We start from the raw sequence: 10,449 nt of genomic DNA, 5'->3' as shown, positions 1-10,449 counted from the left end.
ATGCGTATCTTCGCCCAAAAAGAAGTCGCCCCTGGGAGACTTGAGCTTTCATTGTATTTTATTATTATTCCTTTTGTAATGAACATTGATCAAAGAAATTAGCAATAAACATTTCTCTCTTGTTGGTGATTTACGCAAAGTTAAATTCCAAAAGTCCTTGAAAACATTTCATGCATTGCATAACATAACATAACACTGCATAACAGGTATTCTACAAGTTCAATGTTCTCACGGTCTTCATTACAAACAGAAAAATGGATCTCGAACAAACTGTCAAAGATCTCCAGACTCAGAATGCTCAATTCAAGGAGATGATGCTAAGCTTATCCAAGGGGCAGGAGGAACTGAAGGCTCTTTTGCTCGAAAAGAAGAAAGACAAGAAAGCTGTGAGTTTCATTAACCCGGGAAGAAGGCGTAAAGGACAGGCCGTAGGAGTCAAGTTTGGAATCCCGAATGGTCCAGAAGAGGGGGCGGAGAATGATTCAGAGGAAGAGAATGCTGATTTCTCCAACCCTGAGGATGACGATGAAGATTATGAAAATGAACAGTACTCTCCAAGAGATGATAAGTACAAGTTGCTGGAAGAACGTATGCTAGCTATGGAGGGTCAGAAGGCGCCCGGTCTGGATTTACCGGTTTTCAAAGGGGGGAGCTACGAACAATGGATTGTATAGAGGAAGGCCATCTTCAGATTTCAAGATGTGGCTGAAATCATTAACAATGTAGTACCTGCATTGGAAGAGAATGAAAATGATGTTCAATAAGTTGTGCACAAGGAACGAAGAAAGAAAGATGGAAAAAATTTGTTCTTGATTCACCAGTGTGTGAATCCTACTTGTTCTAGAAGATAATTGAAGAAGAAACGACCAAAAGAGTGTGGGACAAGTTAAATAACTTGTACGACGGAGATGAAAAATTGAAAAGAATGAAGTTGCAGACTTTGAGAAAGCAATTTGAGATGACTCAGATGAAGGAAGATGAAGCAGTCTCAGAATACCTTTCACGTGTGGTGTTCTTAACAAACCAGATGAAGGCACGTGGTGAATCAATCAACAGTTTACAGAAGATTGAGAAAGTGTTAAGATCTCTGACTATAAATTTTGATTTTATTGTAGTGTCAATTGAAGAGTCCAAGAACCTAGATGAGATAAAGTTAGATGAACTTACAGCTTAATTAGAGGCTCATGAGATGAGGCTGAAGCAAAGGAACTTAGAAAGGGAGAAGGTGGCTGAATAGGAACTACAATCACGATTCATCAAGAAATTTGGGAAAGATAAGGCGAAGTAGGATAATATTGCTAATGATGATAAGTCAAGCAAGAACTAAAAGAATCAAACTGATTCGATCAAGAAAGGCATGGAGAACAAGTATTATGGGAAGAAAGTTGACATGAAGGAGGTGCAATTTTACAACTGTCAAGGATTTGACCACTATGCTTGAGATTGTGGAAGAAAGAAGGAAGCACGAGAGAAAGATAGAGATGAAGTGCAGTATGCACATGCTGAAGATAATGATTCTGAAGATGTGCTACTCATGGCCAACACTCAGTCGAACACTGAGAAAACCAACATGTGGTACCTGGATTTAGGATGCAATAACCACATAACTGGTAATAAAAAACTGGTTCACCAAGCTAGATGAATCAGTTGAGAAAGTGATAAAGTTTGCAGATGGCAGACACAACACATCAGGTGGAAAAGAAGATATCTCTATTGTCAGAAAGGATGGTCGAAAAGCAACATCACTGATGTGTTGTATGTATCTTCAATGACAAGTAACTTGATAAGCATAGGTCAATTACTTGTAAAATGGTACAACATGAAGCTATAAAAGAATAAGATGAAGGTGTATCATGGTGATTGAAGGTTGACTTTGAAGGACAACCAAAACTTTAAGGTAGATATCAACCCGGTTGATCATAAGTATCTTGCTTTGACTGCAAAAGAAGACAAGAACTGGCTATGACATCACATGTATGGACATCTAAACTTCAGAAGTTTAGGTATACTCAACCCGAAAAAGATGGTGTATGGCTCACCTCAGGTGAAGGAACAAAGTTAGGTATGTCAGGAATATTGTAAAGAAAATCAGGCTAAGAAAGCATTCAAGCATGACTTTCCAATGAGGTCGAAGGAAAAGCTGGAGCTAGTTCACTCAGATGTGTGTGGAACTTTTGGAGTAAGGTCGAATGGAGGTAACTACTATTTCCTAACCTTAATAGATGAATTCACTAGACATATGTGGATTTACCTTAATGAAAGGAAGAGTGAGGTATTCACACATTTTAATAAGTTCAAATTTCTTGTTGAGAAGCAAAATGGATGCAAGTTGAAGAAATTGAGAGCTGATGGTGGTGATGAATACACTTTTCGAGATTTTGCTAGATTTTGCAATGAGGAAGGTATAAAGCATGAGGTAATGGCATCCTATACACCTCAACACAATGACATAGTTGAGAGGAAGAATCGAAGTATACTGAACATGACTAGGAGCATGTTGAAAGCTAAAGATATGCCAAAGAGATTTTGGGGTGAAGCAGCTTCGACAATGATATACATTCTAAAGAGATGTCCAATCAAGAAGATAGTCGAGAGGATCCCTTATGAGGCTTGGACAAGTGTGAAGCTGAATTTTATTTATATTAGAGTGTGTGGATCAATATACTTCAGGCATGTACCTTAACAATTAAGGAAGAAACTAGATGATCGAAGTTAGGCTATTGTGCTCATAGGTTATCATTCGAATGATGTATATAAGTTGTATTCACCAAATGATGATAAACTTGTGATCAGTCGAGATGTTCTAGTGGATGAAAGCAAAGGGTGGGATTGGAGTCATGCATCAATTCGACAGAAATCAGATACAATCAAAACTGTGTTTGAAGAAGACCAATAAACTGAAGTCCCAACCAATCGAAACGAAGAACCACAAGAGAAGAATATTAGGAGATTGAATAGAGCAAGCACCGAGTTGACAAGGCCAACTGGATACGAGAGATTTCCATATCAAGCAGTCGATGTGTAACACCCCGATAAAATAAGATAATTATTTAATTTAAGTTAATAATATATTTATTAATTTAATTAAATAATTGGAATATTATTATTGGAATTATTATTATTGGGTTATTATTTTATTGGAATAAAAGTTGGAATTAGAAAAGGTCCCATTTGGTAAAAGGGTTTTTTTCACGTGAAAAGGAAAAAGGAGACAGAAAAGTGGAAAAGGGCAAAGAGGACCATAGAACAAGGGTTGAAGAGAGGAAGAGCTTGAAGCTGCAAGATTCGCCGGATTAACTCAGGTAAGGAGGGTTTATCATCGTTTAATGGGTATTATGGGATAATATGTACTGGGTAGTGATAAACCATTGATTTACCTCTGATTGGAATGATGTATGATGAAAATTGTGAAATATTGGATGAACGAAATTTGGATTATAAATGAAGGAAATTCGTAGGAATTAGATGTAATAATGTTAGATTTTGTGAAATCGAATAGGGTATGATTTGTGTTAGAGGATATGAATGAATAATGTGTAAAATTGGACTGTGGAAGGTTGAATTGGATAGATCTCGTAGCAGAGAAAGACATAGCAGATCTGGAAGTCTGGTTTCTGGTCATACGCGTATGGCACTAGGCAATACGCGTATGAGATGGTCTGGTACGCGTATGGCACTAGGCAATACGCGTATGGATGAGGAAGATGATGTTTTGAACGTAGTTTGGTCTCTGTTGGTACGCGTATGGGGAAGTGATACGCGTAGCATACGCGTATGAGATGGTGTTACGCGTATGGGATTTTGGTCAGGAGATGGGCCATACGCGTATGGGACTAGGCAATACGCGTATGGGCAGGATTGTGATTTTTCTGTGCTGTTGTTGTGCAGTTTTTGGTTGTTCAGCTGAGTAATGTGATTTAGCTGATGTACGATATATTAGGGATCATTTCCCGTTGTTTTGAGTAGTATAGGTATTAGTAGAGTGTGCTAATACTGTGGTTGTTCTTTGGCATGATCTGATATGCTTATGTGATAAAATACTGATGATGTGTGATGGTATGCATGATCTTGTGAATGTATCAGTTATGTGTGCAATTGTGAATAGACTGTTTTATGGCTTAGAGTGTGAGCATATGTCTATTCTTGAATTGTGGTTGATGATTTAGCATTGCTAGGTGATTAGCATGCATATTGTGGCCTTTATGGTGGTAGCTAATTCCCATGGTGAGGAATTAGTGAGTTAGTCATTTTGGACTGTTGTTGATGTTTGCATGCTAGGTGAATTAGCGTGCATAGCATGGCCCTTGGGGTGGTAGCTAATTCCCATGGTGAGGAATTAGTAAGTGAGTCACTAGGTCTCAAATGAGTGGGACTAGTGGGCTTGGTAGCCGTGCCTGGATTTGGACGGTGAGGTGAACTATATGTTCACAAATAGTCGGTACCGCATGCATGGAGTCTCATTGCATAATATGTGTATGGCGTATAATATGAATGGATGTATTCCAATATTATACGTGTGTTTGTGTTGATATTGAGTATGAGCATGAATTGTATTGGTATTGAGTATGATATTTGAATTGATGTGCCGTTACCGAATGTGTGATGTGATTAGGGTGATGATATGTGTTAAATTACTTAGCATTACATGATGTTTTATAATGCTTATTATATCGATTGAGGAACTCACCCTTACAACTATTTTTCAGGTAACGAGCAGTGATTGAGTAGAAGCTAGTGCTTGGAGTCTAGTGTAGTTCCTTAGTGGGTCATGCTCTGGTAGATGTAACATCGGGATGGGATGTTTTACTACGTTTTCATTTGGTTGTTGAACAACTTTACATGTAATGTATTACATAGTTTGAATGTTGTTGTTAATTTCTATCCGCTGCGTATTATGCAAATGTTTTATTTTGATTAAATAAATGAGCATGACAGGATATTTTGGAACATGGTGTGAAGTGTTTGTGACACCCTTAGTTGCATATTTACTCTGATTGTTTTGATGTTTTAATTTAATTTTGGGGTATTTTAGAAGGGTGTTACATTAGTGGTATCAGAGCATAGTCGGTCGAGTCGAGTCGTAATTATTCTGTTCCCCTGTACGAGATAGGTGTTGTGTAACCCTATCAGTACTTACTGTTTTAGCTTGTTGGGTTTTCAGAATAGAGATGGCTGGAAGAGGTAGAGATGATGCTGCGATTGTTGAGGCTCTGGGTATGCTAGCTGGAGTACTTGGAGGAAATTCGAATGTTGTGGGAATGGGAGCTGCTCGTCAGCTGAGTGAGTTCCAGAAGAACAATCCTCCAATGTTCAAGGGAGCATACGATCCAGATGGTGCTCAGAAGTGGTTGAAGGAGATCGAGAGGATCTTCCGAGTGACTGAGTGTGCCGATAACCAGAAGGTCAGGTTCGGTACGCATATGCTGTCAGAGGAAGCAGATGATTGGTGGGTTGCTAACCGCACTGAGTTGGAATCTGCTGGGAATGCTGAGATCACTTGGGCTGTGTTCCGAGAGAGATTCCTGAGGAAGTACTTTCCAGAGGATGTCAGAGGAAAGAAAGAGGTAGAGTTCTTAGAATTGAAGCAGGGTAATCGGTCTGTTACTGAGTATGCTGCTAAGTTCACAGAGCTGTCGAAGTATTACACTCCCTATAATGAGGCTACGGGGGAATTTTCGAAATGTGTGAAGTTTGAGAACGGGTTACGTCCCGAGATCAAGCAGGCTATTGGATATCAGCGGATTAGAGTGTTTTCTGATTTGGTTGACTGTTGCAGGATTTTTGAACAGGATACCAAGGCCAGAGCGGAAAGCTATCAGCAGAGGGTTGATAGGAAAGGCAAGAATCAGAATGATCGTGGGAAACCGTATGCAGCTGGCAAAGGTTTCCAGAGACAGAGTGGGATGAAGAGGCCTAGTGGGGGAGACTCCAGTGCCCCTGCTAAGTGTTACAGATGTGGTCAGGCTGGACATCGTATCCATGAGTGTACCAGTGTTGAGAGGAAGTGTTTTAAGTGTGGCAAAGGTGGTCACTTGGCTGCAGAGTGCCGGTTGAAGACTGTGACTTGTTTCAACTGTGGAGAAGTGGGTCATATCAGTCCACAGTGTCCTAAGCCGAAGAGAGAGAACCAGTCGGGAGGCAAGGTCTTTGCTTTATCGGGTTCTAAGACTTCTGCAGATGATCGTTTGATCCGAGGTACGTGTTATATTAATGGCTTTCCTCTTGTAGCTATTATTGACACAGGTGCGACTCATTCCTTTATATCTTTGGATTGTGCTGTGAAACTTAAGTTAGAGATATCTGAGATGCATGGAAGTATGGTGATTGATACTCCTGCGAAGGGTTCAGTGACTACTACTTCAGTTTGTTTAAATTGTCCTTTGAGTATTTTTGGTAGAGACTTTGGAATGGACCTTGTGTGTCTTCCACTAGTGCAGATTGATGTTATCCTGGGTATGAACTGGTTGGTGTGTAACCGAGTTTCTATCAACTGTTTTGATAAGACTGTGATCTTTCCTGAGATTGAGGAAGGAAAGGATTTGTTTCTATCAGCGAGGCAGGTGAATGAGGCAGTAACGGATGGGGCAGAGTTGTTTATGCTGTTAGCGACTTTGGAGGCTAAAGATAAACTGGCGATTTGTGATCTAGCCGTGGTGTGTGATTTTCCTGACGTGTTTCCGGAAGAAGTGAATGAATTACCGCCAGAGCGTGAAGTTGAGTTCTCGATTGATTTGGTACCTGGTACTAGGCCGATATCGATGGCTCCGTACCGTATGTCTGCTGTTGAGTTAGCTGAATTGAAGAGTCAGCTGGAAGATCTGTTGGATAAGAAATTTATTCGTCCGAGTGTGTCACCGTGGGGTGCACCAGTGTTGTTGGTTAAAAAGAAAGAAGGTACTATGAGGTTGTGTGTGGACTACAGGCAACTGAATAAAGTGACGATCAAGAATCGGTATCCTTTGCCGAGGATTGATGATTTGATGGATCAGTTGGTTGGTGCGAGGGTGTTCAGCAAAATAGATTTGAGATCTGGGTATCATCAGATACGTGTGAAAACTGAGGATATTCAGAAGACTGCTTTCAGAACAAGGTATGGACATTATGAGTATTCTGTAATGCCTTTTGGTGTGACTAATGCGCCTGGAGTGTTTATGGAGTATATGAATAGGATTTTCCATCCGTACCTAGATCAGTTTGTTGTGGTGTTTATTGACGATATTTTGGTGTATTCGAAATCTGAAGAAGAGCATGCTGAGCATTTGAGAGTGGTGTTAGGAATTCTACGAGAAAAGAAGTTATTTGCTAAACTGTCTAAGTGTGAATTTTGGTTAGAAGAGGTTAGTTTTCTTGGTCATGTGATTTCCAGAGGTGGTGTTGCTGTTGATCCTTCTAAGATTGAAGCTGTATCTAAGTGGGAAGCTCCGAAGTCAGTTTCTGAGATAAGGAGTTTTCTTGGACTTGCAGGTTATTATAGGAAATTCATTAAGGGATTTTCTAAGTTGGCGTTACCGTTGACGATGTTGACTAGAAAGGGGCAAGCGTTTGTTTGGGACTCAAAATGTGAAGAAGGTTTCCAAGAGTTAAAGAGAAGGTTAACTACTGCTCCTATTCTGATATTACCGAGTTCGTCGGAATCATTTGAGGTTTACTGTGATGCTTCATTGTTGGGTTTGGGTGGTGTATTGATGCAGAATAAGCAGGTTATAACTTATGCTTCGAGACAGCTGAGGGTTCATGAGAGGAACTATCCGACACACGATTTAGAGTTGGCAGCCGTGGTATTTGTTCTGAAGTTATGGAGGCATTACTTGTACGGGTCAAGATTTGAGGTTTTCAGTGACCATAAAAGTTTAAAGTATTTATTTGATCAGAAAGAGCTGAATATGAGACAGAGGAGATGGTTAGAGTTTCTGAAGGATTATGACTTTGGTTTGAATTACCATCCGGGTAAAGCAAACGTAGTGGCTGATGCATTGAGTCGGAAATCATTGCATATGTCTATGTTAATGGTTAAAGAATTGGATTTAATTGAACAGTTTAGAGACTTGAGTTTGGTGTGTGAGAGTACACACAATAGTGTTAAATTGGGAATGTTGAAGTTAACGAGTGGTATTCTGGATGAGATTAGAGAGGGTCAGAAATCCGATGTGCTTTTGGTTGATAAGTTGACTCTAGTGAATCAAGGTCAAGGTGGTGAATTCAGAGTTGATGAGAATGGTGTTTTGAAATTTGGTAATCGGGTGTGTATTCCGGATGTTACCGAACTGAAGAAGAGTATTCTTGAGGAAGGACATCGTAGTGGCTTGAGTATTCATCCTGGAGCTACGAAGATGTATCATGATTTGAAAAAGTTATTTTGGTGGCCGGGAATGAAAAGAGAAATTGCAAGTTTTGTCTATTCTTGTTTGACTTGTCAGAAGTCGAAGATTGAGCATCAGAAGCCGTCTGGGCTAATGCAACCGTTGGCTATTCCAGAGTGGAAGTGGGATAGTATCAGTATGGATTTTGTTTCTGGTTTACCGAGGACAATTAAGAATTTTGAAGCTATTTGGGTGATTGTTGACAGATTGACAAAATCGGTTCATTTCATTCCGATCAGAATGGATTATCCGTTAGAGAGATTAGCTGAGCTGTATATTGAGAAGATTGTAAGTTTGCATGGTATTCCGTCGAGTATTGTTTCGGACAGAGATCCTAGATTTACATCTAAGTTCTGGGAAGGTTTGCAGAGGGCTTTGGGAACTAAGCTGAGATTGAGTTCTGCATATCATCCGCAGACTGATGGTCAGACTGAGAGGACGATTCAGTCACTAGAGGATCTTTTGAGGGCGTGTGTTTTGGAAAAAGGAGGTGCTTGGGATTGTTATTTACCTTTGATTGAGTTTACCTACAACAATAGTTTTCATTCGAGCATTGGTATGGCACCGTTTGAAGCTTTGTATGGTAGGAGATGTCGGACACCTTTATGTTGGTATGAGTCCGGTGAGAGTGCTGTGGTTGGACCGGAGATTGTTCAACAGACTACGGAAAAGATTAAGATGATTCAGGAGAAGATGAGGATTGCTCAGAGTCGTCAGAAGAGTTATCACGACAAGAGGAGGAAGGCACTTGAGTTCCAAGAGGGAGATCATGTGTTTCTTCGTGTTACTCCGATAACTGGGGTTGGTCGAGCTTTGAAGTCGAAGAAGTTGACACCTCGATTTATTGGTCCTTATCAGATTTTGGAGAGGATAGGGGAAGTAGCCTATCGTATCGCTTTACCGCCGTCACTTGCGAATTTGCATGAGGTTTTTCATGTGTCTCAGTTGAGGAGGTACATTCATGATCCGTCGCATGTGGTCCAAGTAGATGATGTCCAGGTGAGAGATAACCTGACTGTTGAAACATCACCTATGAGGATTGAGGATCGAGAGTTGAAGCAGTTGCGGGGTAAAGAGATTGCTTTGGTGAAGGTAGCTTGGGGAGGACCAGCAGGTGGCAATGTGACTTGGGAACTTGAGAGTCAGATGAAAGAGTCCTATCCAGAGTTATTCGCTTGAGGTATGTTTTCGAGGACGAAAACTCTTTTAGTGGGGGAGAGTTGTAACACCCCGATAAAATAAGATAATTATTTAATTTAAGTTAATAATATATTTATTAATTTAATTAAATAATTGGAATATTATTATTTGAATTATTATTATTGGGTTATTATTTTATTGGAATAAAAGTTGGAATTAGAAAAGGTCCCATTTGGTAAAAGGGTTTTTTTCACGTGAAAAGGAAAAAGGAGACAGAAAAGTGGAAAAGGGCAAAGAGAACCATAGAACAAGGGTTGAAGAGAGGAAGAGCTTGAAGCTGCAAGATTCGCCGGATTAACTCAGGTAAGGGGGGTTTATCATCGTTTAATGGGTATTATGGGATAATATGTACTGGGTAGTGATATACTATTGATTTACCTCTGATTGGAATGATGTATGATGAAAATTGTGAAATATTGGATGAACGAAATTTGGATTATAAATGAAGGAAATTCGTAGGAATTAGATGTAATAATGTTAGATTTTGTGAAATCGAATAGGGTATGATTTGTGTTAGAGGATATGAACGAATAATGTGTAAAATTGGACTGTGGAAGGTTGAATTGGATAGATCTCGTAGCAGAGAAAGACATAGCAGATCTGGAAGTCTGGTTTCTGGTCATACGCGTATGGCACTAGGCAATACGCGTATGAGATGGTCTGGTACGCGTATGGCACTAGGCAATACGCGTATGGATGAGGAAGATGATGTTTTGAACGTAGTTTGGTCTCTGTTGGTACGCGTATGGGGAAGTGATACGCGTAGCATACGCGTATGAGATGGTGTTACGCGTATGGGATTTTGGTCAGGAGATGGGCCATACGCGTATGGGACTAGGCAATACGCGTATGGGCAGGATTGTGATTTTTCTGTGCTGTTGTTGTGCAG

This window comes from Lathyrus oleraceus, chromosome 6 (genome assembly GCF_024323335.1).
Source record: "Lathyrus oleraceus cultivar Zhongwan6 chromosome 6, CAAS_Psat_ZW6_1.0, whole genome shotgun sequence".
Lineage (NCBI taxonomy): Eukaryota > Viridiplantae > Streptophyta > Magnoliopsida > Fabales > Fabaceae > Lathyrus > Lathyrus oleraceus.
This window is presented reverse-complemented; position numbering follows the sequence as displayed.